This window comes from Hordeum vulgare, chromosome 3H, assembly GCF_904849725.1.
Source record: "Hordeum vulgare subsp. vulgare chromosome 3H, MorexV3_pseudomolecules_assembly, whole genome shotgun sequence".
NCBI lineage: Eukaryota > Viridiplantae > Streptophyta > Magnoliopsida > Poales > Poaceae > Hordeum > Hordeum vulgare.
The window spans coordinates 399,413,851-399,425,129 of NC_058520.1; positions in this window are offsets into that span (position 1 = coordinate 399,413,851).

Consider the following 11,279-nt stretch of genomic DNA (forward strand, 5'->3'; position numbering starts at 1 on the left):
CACGTCGCGTCCACCCCCCAGGTCCTCCCGCTGGTGGCCTCTCCCCCCGTCGGCCCCTCTACTCCCGGCCGGCGAGCCCCTCGGCCCTCCACCACGCCGGCCAGCACCTCCCCACCCCCGGCCTCCTTACTCACCTCGCCTCCACCGCCGGCCTCCCTCGCCTCTCCCCTAGGGCCGGCCACCACCCCTCCGGATCCGCCGGCCGAGGCCCTCCCCATCCTGTCGGCCGGCTCCTCTCGGCCCCAACCCGAGCCCCCACCATCGGCCGGCCCCCTTCACCAACTCCGGCAACCACCACCACCACGGCCACGGCGTCCCGGCCACCTCGGGCTCCTCCTTGCCGGCACCGCACCATCGGCCTCCTCGTCATCCTCCACAACGGCCGACCCCGAGCCTCGCCGCCCCGTTCCCCGGCAACGTCGGTGAGCCCTTTTGCGGGCTCCTCCCACCCTCTCCTTCCGTTTTCCGTCCCGGTTCCGTTCCGGAGATTAGTTCCCTTTTCCGGTGCCGTTGAGGTCTCGTAGGGTGGTGGAGTTTTGCCCCATTCCTCTCTGTTGAGAGATGAACAGATGAACAGAGAGAGGGCAGAGATGAGAGTTAAATGAAAATAAAAACAAAAGATGTATTAGATGTCGTATGTATGTATGTATGTATGTATGTATGTATGTATGTATGTATGATATGCGATGTATGTATTTGCGTATATAGATATTGGAGGAATACGATATTTGCACGGTTAGGTATCTATAAAAAAATGAGTAAATAGCCTTAAGCCACTTACCGGTGGGGCCAACGCACCCGGTGTCTATGACAGGAGGCCCCACGGGATAGATAATATAAATAATAAAAATAATGTTTTTATTAAATAAATAAATAGATATATTAGTTAAATTAATTAATTAGAATAATTAGAGTATGACACGTGGGTCCCATCCCACTAATTAATCTTGATGAATAGTAATTTAGTTAATTAAAAACCCATGACTATGACAACGAGGACCCACTGGCCAGTTTGACCAGTCAACCACTGATATCAGCATCACATCATGTTGATGTCATAATTGCATTTAATAAATTAGCTAAATCTGTTTTTAATTCCTAAATAATTAATAAAACTTTAAAAATTAATATTAATAATCCATAAGTCAGATCAAAATAATTTCAACATGATAGTTGATCAGCAAAACGAGACGAACCCGGATACACGGTCCATTCGTCTGTCACGCGTCCCTAGCATAGCAAACATGGAACTTTTCCATCGTTTCCAGTATGACCGGAAGTAGCCCGAGACCCGGAAAAATATCGTCAGATATTCTTCCGACCCGTCTATGATGGATGTTGCTGCGTTAGCTCATGTCTAGCCTGCATCTTTCCATGTCATGCTTTGTGTTGCATCGGTGCTATTATTTATTGTTTCTTCCCCCTCTTCTTACCGGCAGACCCCGAGACTGACGCTGCTGCCGGGTACATCTCCGACCCTGCTGATTAGTCCTTTGCCGCAGAGCAGCAAGGCAAGCAAAACTCCCCTTGATCATTCCTATATCGCCTATGTCTTTCTTCCTACTGCTTGCATTAGTATTTTGCTACTGTTGTAGTTAGCTCCTATATCTGATGCATAGCCTGTTTTTGATGAACTGCTACTTTCAGTCCTGTATCCTTAATATGCTTAGTATAGGTGGAGCAGTCATCCCCTCTGACCCCGTAGTTCAGTTGCCCCGCTTGTTTTCAAATCTCGATCTCTGATCGACGAGCCAGACCCGACACAGCATTTTCACCCCCTTCGTTGTACGACGCTACAGAGATACTATCGGGTACCGAGGGTGACACCTCGCTAAGTACTCCTGATGATATCGCTGTAGTATAGCTAGTCGGTCGTGGTTATCGAGGGTGATTCCTCTTTCACCATTCCCGATGACGCCTCTGTCGTGCCACCCCGCGAGTGTGGGACCCCCGAGGGTGATTCCTCTAAGCCCACCTTGATGGGTACATCGTTCGGAATCTAACGAGGGTGATACCTCGGGTTCCCCCCGATGTTACAACCACACAGTTACTCGACCATGTTACTGGTATCATTGGTGATTAGTTGTAAGACGGGTGGATTCCCGTGAGATTGTGTTGGTGGCCTAATTAAAATGCTAATGGATTTGGGTATTTGATCTGGGTTGGTCGGAGACCTTTTCGCACTAACCGGCTACGCGGGAAGAATTATGGGTACTCGGCGTCGCGGTATCAGCCGAAGCTTTTCAGATGCCAGCAATGTAGCGGCGCGCACCCGAGTGGTCCCGAGATGCATCGCGCTTGTGATTAAGGGATGCTAGGACTGACGTCGGCCGCCCACGCCACGTGCAAGAGCGTGAAGGGGAACTGGGCCCATGAACCCTTTGTGCTTAGGATTTAGACCGGCGGGCTGGCCTCTCTGATTAGTCTTAGGTGGGGCTGCGACGTGTCGATATTCCGAGGCCGGGCAGGACCCAGAAAAGTATGTCCGACCAGAGTGTTATCGAGCGTGACGGGACATGTGGTGCACCCCTGCAGGGATGAAAATTAACTATTCGGATAGCCGTGTCCACGGTTACAGGACGACTTGGAGTTGTGCCCCAATCTTTTACAACTACAATTGTTACATAACTGGAATTAGTTTGCCTCGGGATTACTTCCTCGCAGGGAGTCGAGGGAGGATCTTTAGGCGTGACCTCACTTTAATATTGCTGCAACAATATGACTATTAATGTGTTACCCCCTGTTCTACTCTCGTCTATTGCTGCAAGACCCTGAAGATGCTAGTCTTCGATAGGACTAGGCCTTCTCTCTCTATTCTCGCATTGCTGCAGTCAGTCCACATATAACCCCCCTTCTTTGATACTGATGCATATTTAGAATAGTACTGATGTAAGACTTGTGAGTACTTTGGATGAGTACTCACCGCTGCTTTGCTCCCCCCTTGTCCCCTTGATCTGTTTGCTGCGACCAGATGATGGAGCCCAGGAGATGGAGGTCCCCGCCGCCGACGACTGCTACCCCGACAATGCCTACTACCTCGTGGAGGCCGCTGATGATCAGGAGTAGTTAGGAGGTTCCCAGGCAGGAGGCCTCGCCTCGTTCGATCGTTGTATCTTTTGTGCTAGCCTTCTCTAAGGCACCCCATGTTGTTTTATGTCTGTACTCAGATATTTGTTGCTTCCGCTGACTCGTGTGTTTATCGAGCTTTCGTATTCTAGCCCTCGAGGCCCCTGGCTTGTAATATGAAGCTGATGTTATTTTATTTGTGTCTAGAGTTGTGTTGTGATATCTTCCCGTGAGTCCTTGGGTTTGATCGTACGCATTTGCGTGTATGATTAGCGTACGATTAAATCGAGGGCGTCACACATAACTTTCAAAGTTTCATCCATATTGATCTTGGGAGGAGCACATCTAACTTTCAAAGCATCAATATCAATAGACATTCTATCAACGCTCCTAGCCAAATCATCAATTTTGAGTAGTTTTTCTTCTATGGACGCATTGAAACTCTTTGATATTACTCTCTAGATCAGAGGTTAATTTATTGTAGTTTCCATGAGCATTTTTGTAGGAGTTGCCAAAGTTATTAGAGAGATTACTAGGAAAAGGCCTAGGAATATAGTTTCCTCTAAAAGCATTGTTGTTGCCAAAATTCCTACCAACAAAATTAACTTCCAAGCTTTCGTTGCTACTCTCAATCAAGGAAGACAAGGGCATATCATTTGGATCTAAAGGAGCACCTTTACTAGCAACCAATTTCATTAACTCGTCCACCTTAGCACTCAACGAGTTAATTTCTTCTATAGCGTGTACCTTTTTACTAGTAGGTGACCTTTCAGTGTGCCACTGAGAATAGTTTGTCATGATATTGTCTAGGAGTTTTGTGGCTTCTCCTAATGTGATTTCCATGATCATTCCACCGGAGGCGGAGTCCAAGATATTTCTAGAAGCGAAATTCAAACCGGCGTAGAAGATTTGTATAATCACCCAAAGACTCAAGCCATGAGAGGGACAATTTCTAATCATCAATTTCATTCTCTCCCAAGATTGTGCAACATGTTCATGATCAAGTTTCTTAAAATTCATGATATCATTACGGAGAGAGATAATCTTAGCCGGCGGAAAATACTTGGATATATAAGCATCTTTGCACTTGTTCCAAGAATCAATACTATTTTTGGGCAAAGATGAAAACCAAGTTTTTGCCCGATCTCGCAACGAGAACGGAAATAGCTTCAATTTAATAACATCATTATCCACATCTTTCTTATTTTGCATATCGCAAAGCTCAATGAAGGTATTAAGATGGGATGCGACATCTTCACTAGTAAGGCCGGAGAATTGCTCTTTCATAACAAGATTCGGCAAAGGAGCATTGATTTCATATGATTCCGCACTAGTGGCGGGAGCAATCGGAGTACTAATAAAACCATTATTATTAGTATTCGAGAAGTCATAAAAGTTTGGTGTTTTCAGTCATGGTGACTTCAGCAAGCAGACAAGCACACAAACGAACAGAAAGCAAGCGAGAGAAAAGGGCAAACGAAAAAGGCAAATATTTTTGTAAATTTTGTTTTTCAGAAGTGGGGGGGAGGAAAACGAGAGGCAAAAGAAGTAAATGCAAGATATGATTTTGCGACACTTACTTGGATAATCTTCACTTAGAATAATCCCCGGTGCCAGAAATTGACACGTTGACGGGAGACTATTCTTGACTTGATCCTCCCGGCAACGGCGCCAGAAATTCTTCTTGCTACCTCTTGAGCTTGTGTTGGTTTTTCCCTTGAAGAGGAAAGGGTGATGCAGCACAGTAGCAGTAAGTATTTCCCTCAGTTTTGAGAACCAAGGTATCAATCCAGTAGGAGTATCAAGCCAAGTTTCCAAAGTACTTGTGCAAAAACAGCAAACTTGCACCCAACGCTACAAAGGGGTTGTCAATCCCTTCATGATTCATTGCAAGGTGAGATCTGAAGGTGGAAAGTGCAACAAAGTAAAAGTGTAAGGCTGAAAATATGATGTGAAGTAGACCCGGGGGCCATAGTGTTCACTAGAGGCTTCTCTCAAAATAGCAAGTATTACGGTGGGTGAACGAATTACTATCGAGCAATTGATAGAATCGCGCAAAGTCATGACGATATCTAATGCAATGATCATACATATAGGCATCACGTCCGAGACAAGTAGACCGATACTGTCTGCATCTACTACTATTACTCCACACATCGACCGCTATCCAACATGCATCTAGTGTATTGAGATCATGACGAACAGAGTAACGCCTTAAGCAAGATGACATGATGTAGAGGGATAAATTCATGCAATAGATATAAACCCCATCTTTTTACCCTTGATGGCAACAACACGGTGCGTGCCTCGCTACCCCTTTTGTCACTGGGTGAGGTCACCGCATGATATGAACCCAAAACCAAGCACTTCTCCCATTGCAATAATCATAGATCAAGTTGGCCAAACAAAACCCACAACTCGAAGAGAAATACAAGGATATGAAATCTTGCATACAAGAGATGAGAAGAAACTCAAATAAGATTCATAGATAATCTGATCATAAATTCACAATTCATCGGATCTCGACAAACACACCGCAAAAGAACATTACATCGGACAGATCTCCATGAAGATCATGGAGAACTTTGTATTGAAGATCCAAGAGAGCGAAGAAGCCATCTAGCTACTAGCTATGGACCCGAAGGTCTATGGTGAAATAATCACGCATCATCGGAGAGGCAATGGTGTTGATGAAGAAGCCCTCTGTATCCGATTCCCCCCTCCGACAGGGCACCAGAACGTGCCCCACATGGGATCTTGCAGAGACAGAAGCTTGCGGCGGCGGAAAAGTATTTTCGTGGATCTTTCTCGTGGTTTTGGATTTTTCGGGGATTTATAGGCAGAAGAAGTAGGGCAGACGAGCCACAGGGGGCCCACAAGCCTGCTAGGTGCGCCCCCCTGGCCACGCCTAGGGGGCTTGTGGCCTCCCGTGGTGGCCTCTGCCTTGGTTCTCACGCCCCCGTGCGTATCTTCTGTTCCGGAAAAAATCTTTTCGGAAGTTTTATTCCGTTTGGACTCCGTTTAATATTCTCCTCTGAAAAGGGTCAAAAACACGGAAAAAACAGGAACTGGCACTTTGCACTGAGTTAATAAGTTAGTCCCAAAAAAGATATAAAAGGCATACAAAACATCCAAAGTTTGACAAGATAATAGCATGGAACCATCAAAAATTATAGATATGTTGGAGACGTATCATGGATCTATAAGCAATGGAGGGAAAATACAACTTGCTAGGGAACGTGATGGGACTACCATGGGTTATCGCTACGCAGAAGGATCTCAAATGCCATGCTTGAACAGGTTAATGGTGAATGGATCTAGCGTTCATGGAGTTTCGGCGCTGCCCTAAGAAATACGGGAGTTCAAGATCTAGCCTTAATGAAGGAAGAGGACTTACCCGAAGGAATAAGGCGATAACGGAAGAAGGTCACAGAGGTTCTGCAACAGGGACTGCACCCCCGATCGGCCTAGGAAACTGCTGGTCCACGACAGAAGCTCGGCGATGGCGAGGTGGTCAAGACGCGAGTTCAAGGAGAACGAAGCAGCCGAGGAGACGGAATGGGGATAGGTGGGGATGTTTCCCCACTCCCTTGCGACGATTTAAAGACCTAGGGCAGAGTTGAAATGGCAGGCGCGGGAATCGAGGCAACAAATTGAAAACCGAAAATAATGGCGCCTAGATTTTTGGGATAGCAGGATAAAGACGAAAAGATCTGTTGCAAGTGATGTCATCAAAATCCCGGGAATAGTGGAGAAGGTGATGTCACCAATAAATGACCTGGCGACTCAAGCAAGTTGAGAAAGTTGGCGGCTCATCACTTATTAAAGAAAGGATGGAGGTAATATGAGTCACCAAAGACAAGCGTAAAGGTTAGTTGGCGTGAATGAATTCAAGTTAATCGGGGGCCTAATGTTGGGGATATTACGTGTGGTATGACCCGCCCTGCTCGGCCGGGTCAGGAAAGCGGTGAATCATATATACATGGTGAGTATAAGCCTTGTCTCGGGCCTGAGATTTGCAGAAGGCCTTCGTCAAGGAGGGCCACCAGGGCCCATGAGCCGGATAGTGGTTCAGGTTTGAGGGAGAGGATAAGTCGCCAAGGAGGTTTCCTGGCTTGGAAAACACGGCGACTTAGAGATATGGAAGGCCACGATTTGTAACGTGGCCAGAACTTTGTAAACCCAGGAGCCTCGACCTGTATATAAAGGCGAGTCTCTAGGGCGGATAGGTTAGGTTAGAAATCATCGAGAGCTAGGTCACGCGAGTTACGCCCTCCTTGTAATCGAATCCACCATCAATATACACAAAGCAAGATGTAGGCTTTTACCTCCATCGAAGGGGTTGAACCTGGGTAAACCTGAGTCTCACTTCCGCTCACCCTCTTTGAGTCGCCACTGATACGTCTCCATCGTATCTACTTTTCCAAACTCTTTTGCCCTTGTTTTGGACTCTAATTTGCATGATTTGAATGGAACTAACCTGGACTGATGTTGTTTTCAGCAGAATTGCCTTGGTGTTATTTTTGTGCAGAAATCAAAGTTCTCCAAGCGTCCTGAAAAATTACGAAGATCATTTTTGGAAAATATGAAAAATATCTGCGCCAAGTTCCACCTGAGGGGGTGGGCCAGTGGGCCACAAGCCCTGGCTCCGCCACCCCCCTGGTGGCGGTGGCAGGCTTGTGGGGCCCACACAGCTCTGCTGCCCCCAATCTCAGGTCTATAAGTTCCCTTTCATCCCAGAAAAATTAAAAAGAGAAGTTTTCGTCGCGTTTGCGATACGGAGCCGCTGCCACCACATGTTCTTCATCTAGAGGGCAGATCTGGAGTCCGTCTTGGGCTCCGGAGAGGGGACATCGTCGCCATCGTCATCATCAACCTTCTTCCCTCTCCAATTCCATGAAGCTCTTCGTCGTTCGTGAGTAATCTATTCGTAGGCTCCTGGACGGTGATGAGTAGGATGAGATCTATCATGTAATCGAGTTAGTTTTGATGGGGATTGATCCCTAGTATCCACTATGTTCTGAGATTGATGTTGCTACTACTTTGCCATGCTTAATGCTTGTCACTAGGGCCCGAGTGCCATGATTTCAGATCTGAAATTATTATGTTGCCACCAATATATGTGTGTTTTAGATCCGATCTTGCAAGTTGTAGTTACCTACTATGTGTTATGATCCGGCAACCCTGGAGTGACAATAACCAGAACCACTCCCGGTGATGACCATAGTTTGAGGAGTTCATGTGTTCACTAAGTGCTAATGTGTTGGTCCGGTTCTTTATTAAAAGGAGAACCTTAATATCCCGTAGTTTCCTTTTGGACCCCGCTGCCACGGGAGGGATGGACAATAGATGTCATGCAAGTTCTTTTCCCTAAGCACGTATGACGACACACGGAATGCATGCCTACATCATATTGACGAACGGGAGCTAGCCACATATCTCTCCGTGTTATAACTGTTGCATGATGAATATCATCCAAACAAATCAGCGACCCATTGCCTACGAGTTTGTCCTACTCTTGTTGTTACTTGTCTTGCTCTGCTGCTGTTACTACTGTCGCTCGCTACTGTTGCTACTTGCTACTGCTGTCACTACTGCTGTTCCTTGCCACTGTTATTGCTCGTTACACTGCTGCTACCTGTTACAATTTTGGTTCGTTGGTCGTTGACGGGAACTGACAATTTCCGTCAACGAGGCAACTTGGCGCCATTGATACAATCGTTAGGAATAGTCTGTCGTCAACAGATCGTTTCTGACACCGTTGTTATCATACTACTTTGCTATTACTACTTTGCTTGCAGATACTAATCTTTCAAGTGTGGTTGAATCTGACAAATTTAGCTGCTAATACTCGAGAGTATTCTCTCACCTCCTGTTTGGCAATCAACAGCCACCAAGGTGCGATGGCTCCATCATTAAGTCCTTTCACAAGGACATCCGCCATGACAAAACCATGACAGTGATCCTGAAGAACTTGGACAGGAGCTTGCAATGCTCGTGAGGAAATTCCATAAGTTTACAAGGCGTGGCCAGTTTGGTAAATCTTCAAGAAGAGATATGAGGAAATCATAATCTTCATCTGAGGACTATACGAAAAGAACCTGCCACAAATGCAAGAAATCAAGTCACTATATTGTTGATTGTCCTCGTTGGGTGAAGGAATCAACGAAGAAGAAATACAAGGATGAAAGTTCTGATGACTCGAAGAAAAAGAAGAAATCTTCAAAATGCTCATCCTCAAAGTCCTCATCGCACAAGAAGGCTAGTTTCAGAAAGGCCCGGGCATTCATTGGCAAGGAAATGGATTCTTAGGAAGAATTTGAGGAATGTGATGAAGAGGAAGGTTCAGAAGAAGACTCAAAGTCTGGTGTGGCAAGTCTTGCACTGGCTACCACATTCGTCAGCAAGTCAATCTTCAACCTTGAAGAAAATGACAACTCTACCTATGCTGATGACTATGCTGATGACTTCGCTCCAACCTATTGCTTCATGGCAAAAGGTTCAAAGGTACCGAATGACACTTCCTCCTCTGATTCAAGTGACTGTGAACCTGATGATTATAAAAAACCCAGTTACAGTAAACTGGCCAACATTGCAACTAAGTAACAAAGTGCCATTGAAAAGCTTGAAAAACTGCTAGACAAAAGCGATGATCTGTTGAATGATGAAATGAATCATACTCAAATCCTCACTGAAGATATGAAAAATCTTCAGTCTAGATTTGATAGTCTTCAAGATCGTTATGGCACACTCTTAGCTGATCATGAGAAAGTTTCCTATGAATTTCTTCAAAGGAAACTTGATCTTGAGAAGTTGAAGATGTCTCATGATGATCTTTGGATGGAAAATGATTCATTACTTGCTCAACATATCAGTGCCGCTCAGGTAGAATTCACTCCACCATGTCTCAAATGCATCGAGCATGATACTGCCAATTCTTCACCACAATCATCAAATGCTTCAATTGCTACAAATTCTTCAACTTCTACTATGGTAACAAATTCCTCACTTGAGGAAACCACAACTATTACTGATGAAAATGCAGGTTTGAAGGAATTGTATGTGACATGCATGCACAAAAGTCTCAAAGGGCATCAAACCCTTTGTGATGTGCTCAAAAATCAGATTTTGAACAGGAACCCGAGGAAAGAAGGAATTGCCTTTGAAAGGAAACTGAATGCTGATGGATCATACTGGAAACCTAAGCAGTATCCCAAAACCTCATGGGTTGCTGCTAAAGGACCTCCTGTTGATCCATCCAATCTAACAGGCTTTGCATGTGAATTATCCTATTCCTCAGATGAGTCATTTGACTCCAACTATAAACTGTTCAAAAATCAATCTGGTGAAGTATTTGCTCGATATGTTGGAACTAACTACAGGAATGGACCACCCCTGAGGAAAATTTGGGTCCCCAAAAGTTGCTTGGAAAATCTTCAGGTGAATGTCCTCATGACACCACCTGTGAAGAACCTGAACCCTAGATCAAATTCCTCAGGTGGACCAAATTATTCAAGAGGATCAAAATCCTCATCTGGTCAAAACTTTGCTCGTACTCATGCTAATGCTTCTGATATGCGGGGAAATTACAAGGGATATGAATATGAGCATTATACCTGAAATCATTGTGTTCATAAATCCTCAAAGAACTTCTGTGCCTATTCATTTGAGTACTCTAACCCCCCTACTGTGAAGAGAAGTGCATTAGCTTCAATGCCCCCTTTCTCATATGATGCTCGCAGGATCATGAACTCTTTGCCACCCCTTCAGATGTGGGTGGTGAAGAAATTGAACTCATCACTTCTGTAGGTCAGGTCTCCAGACGAAAATCACCATCTGAAGAATTTGCTAGAGACCTGAGAAAAATGCTTGATTGGACACAAGCTAAAATTGATGAAATGATAACATTTCACACGTCCTCAAAGTTACTGTTTAAGATGAAATTCCTGTCTGATGAAATTGATATCATATTCTTCATTTCTGAAGCATATGAGATGGTAAGCTGCACTAATTCATCTGTAGGAGGACAACCCAAGAGCACTGAGTGGGTTCTTGATAGTGGTTGCACACAGCACATGACTGGTGATAGAAGCTTGCTGATGAATATGCCACTAACTCCATCACCACTGAAGCAAATCACATATGTTGACAAAAGTAAAAGCAAGGTATTGGTACTTGGCAAAGTGGCTATTTCCAAGGACACGCACATGGAC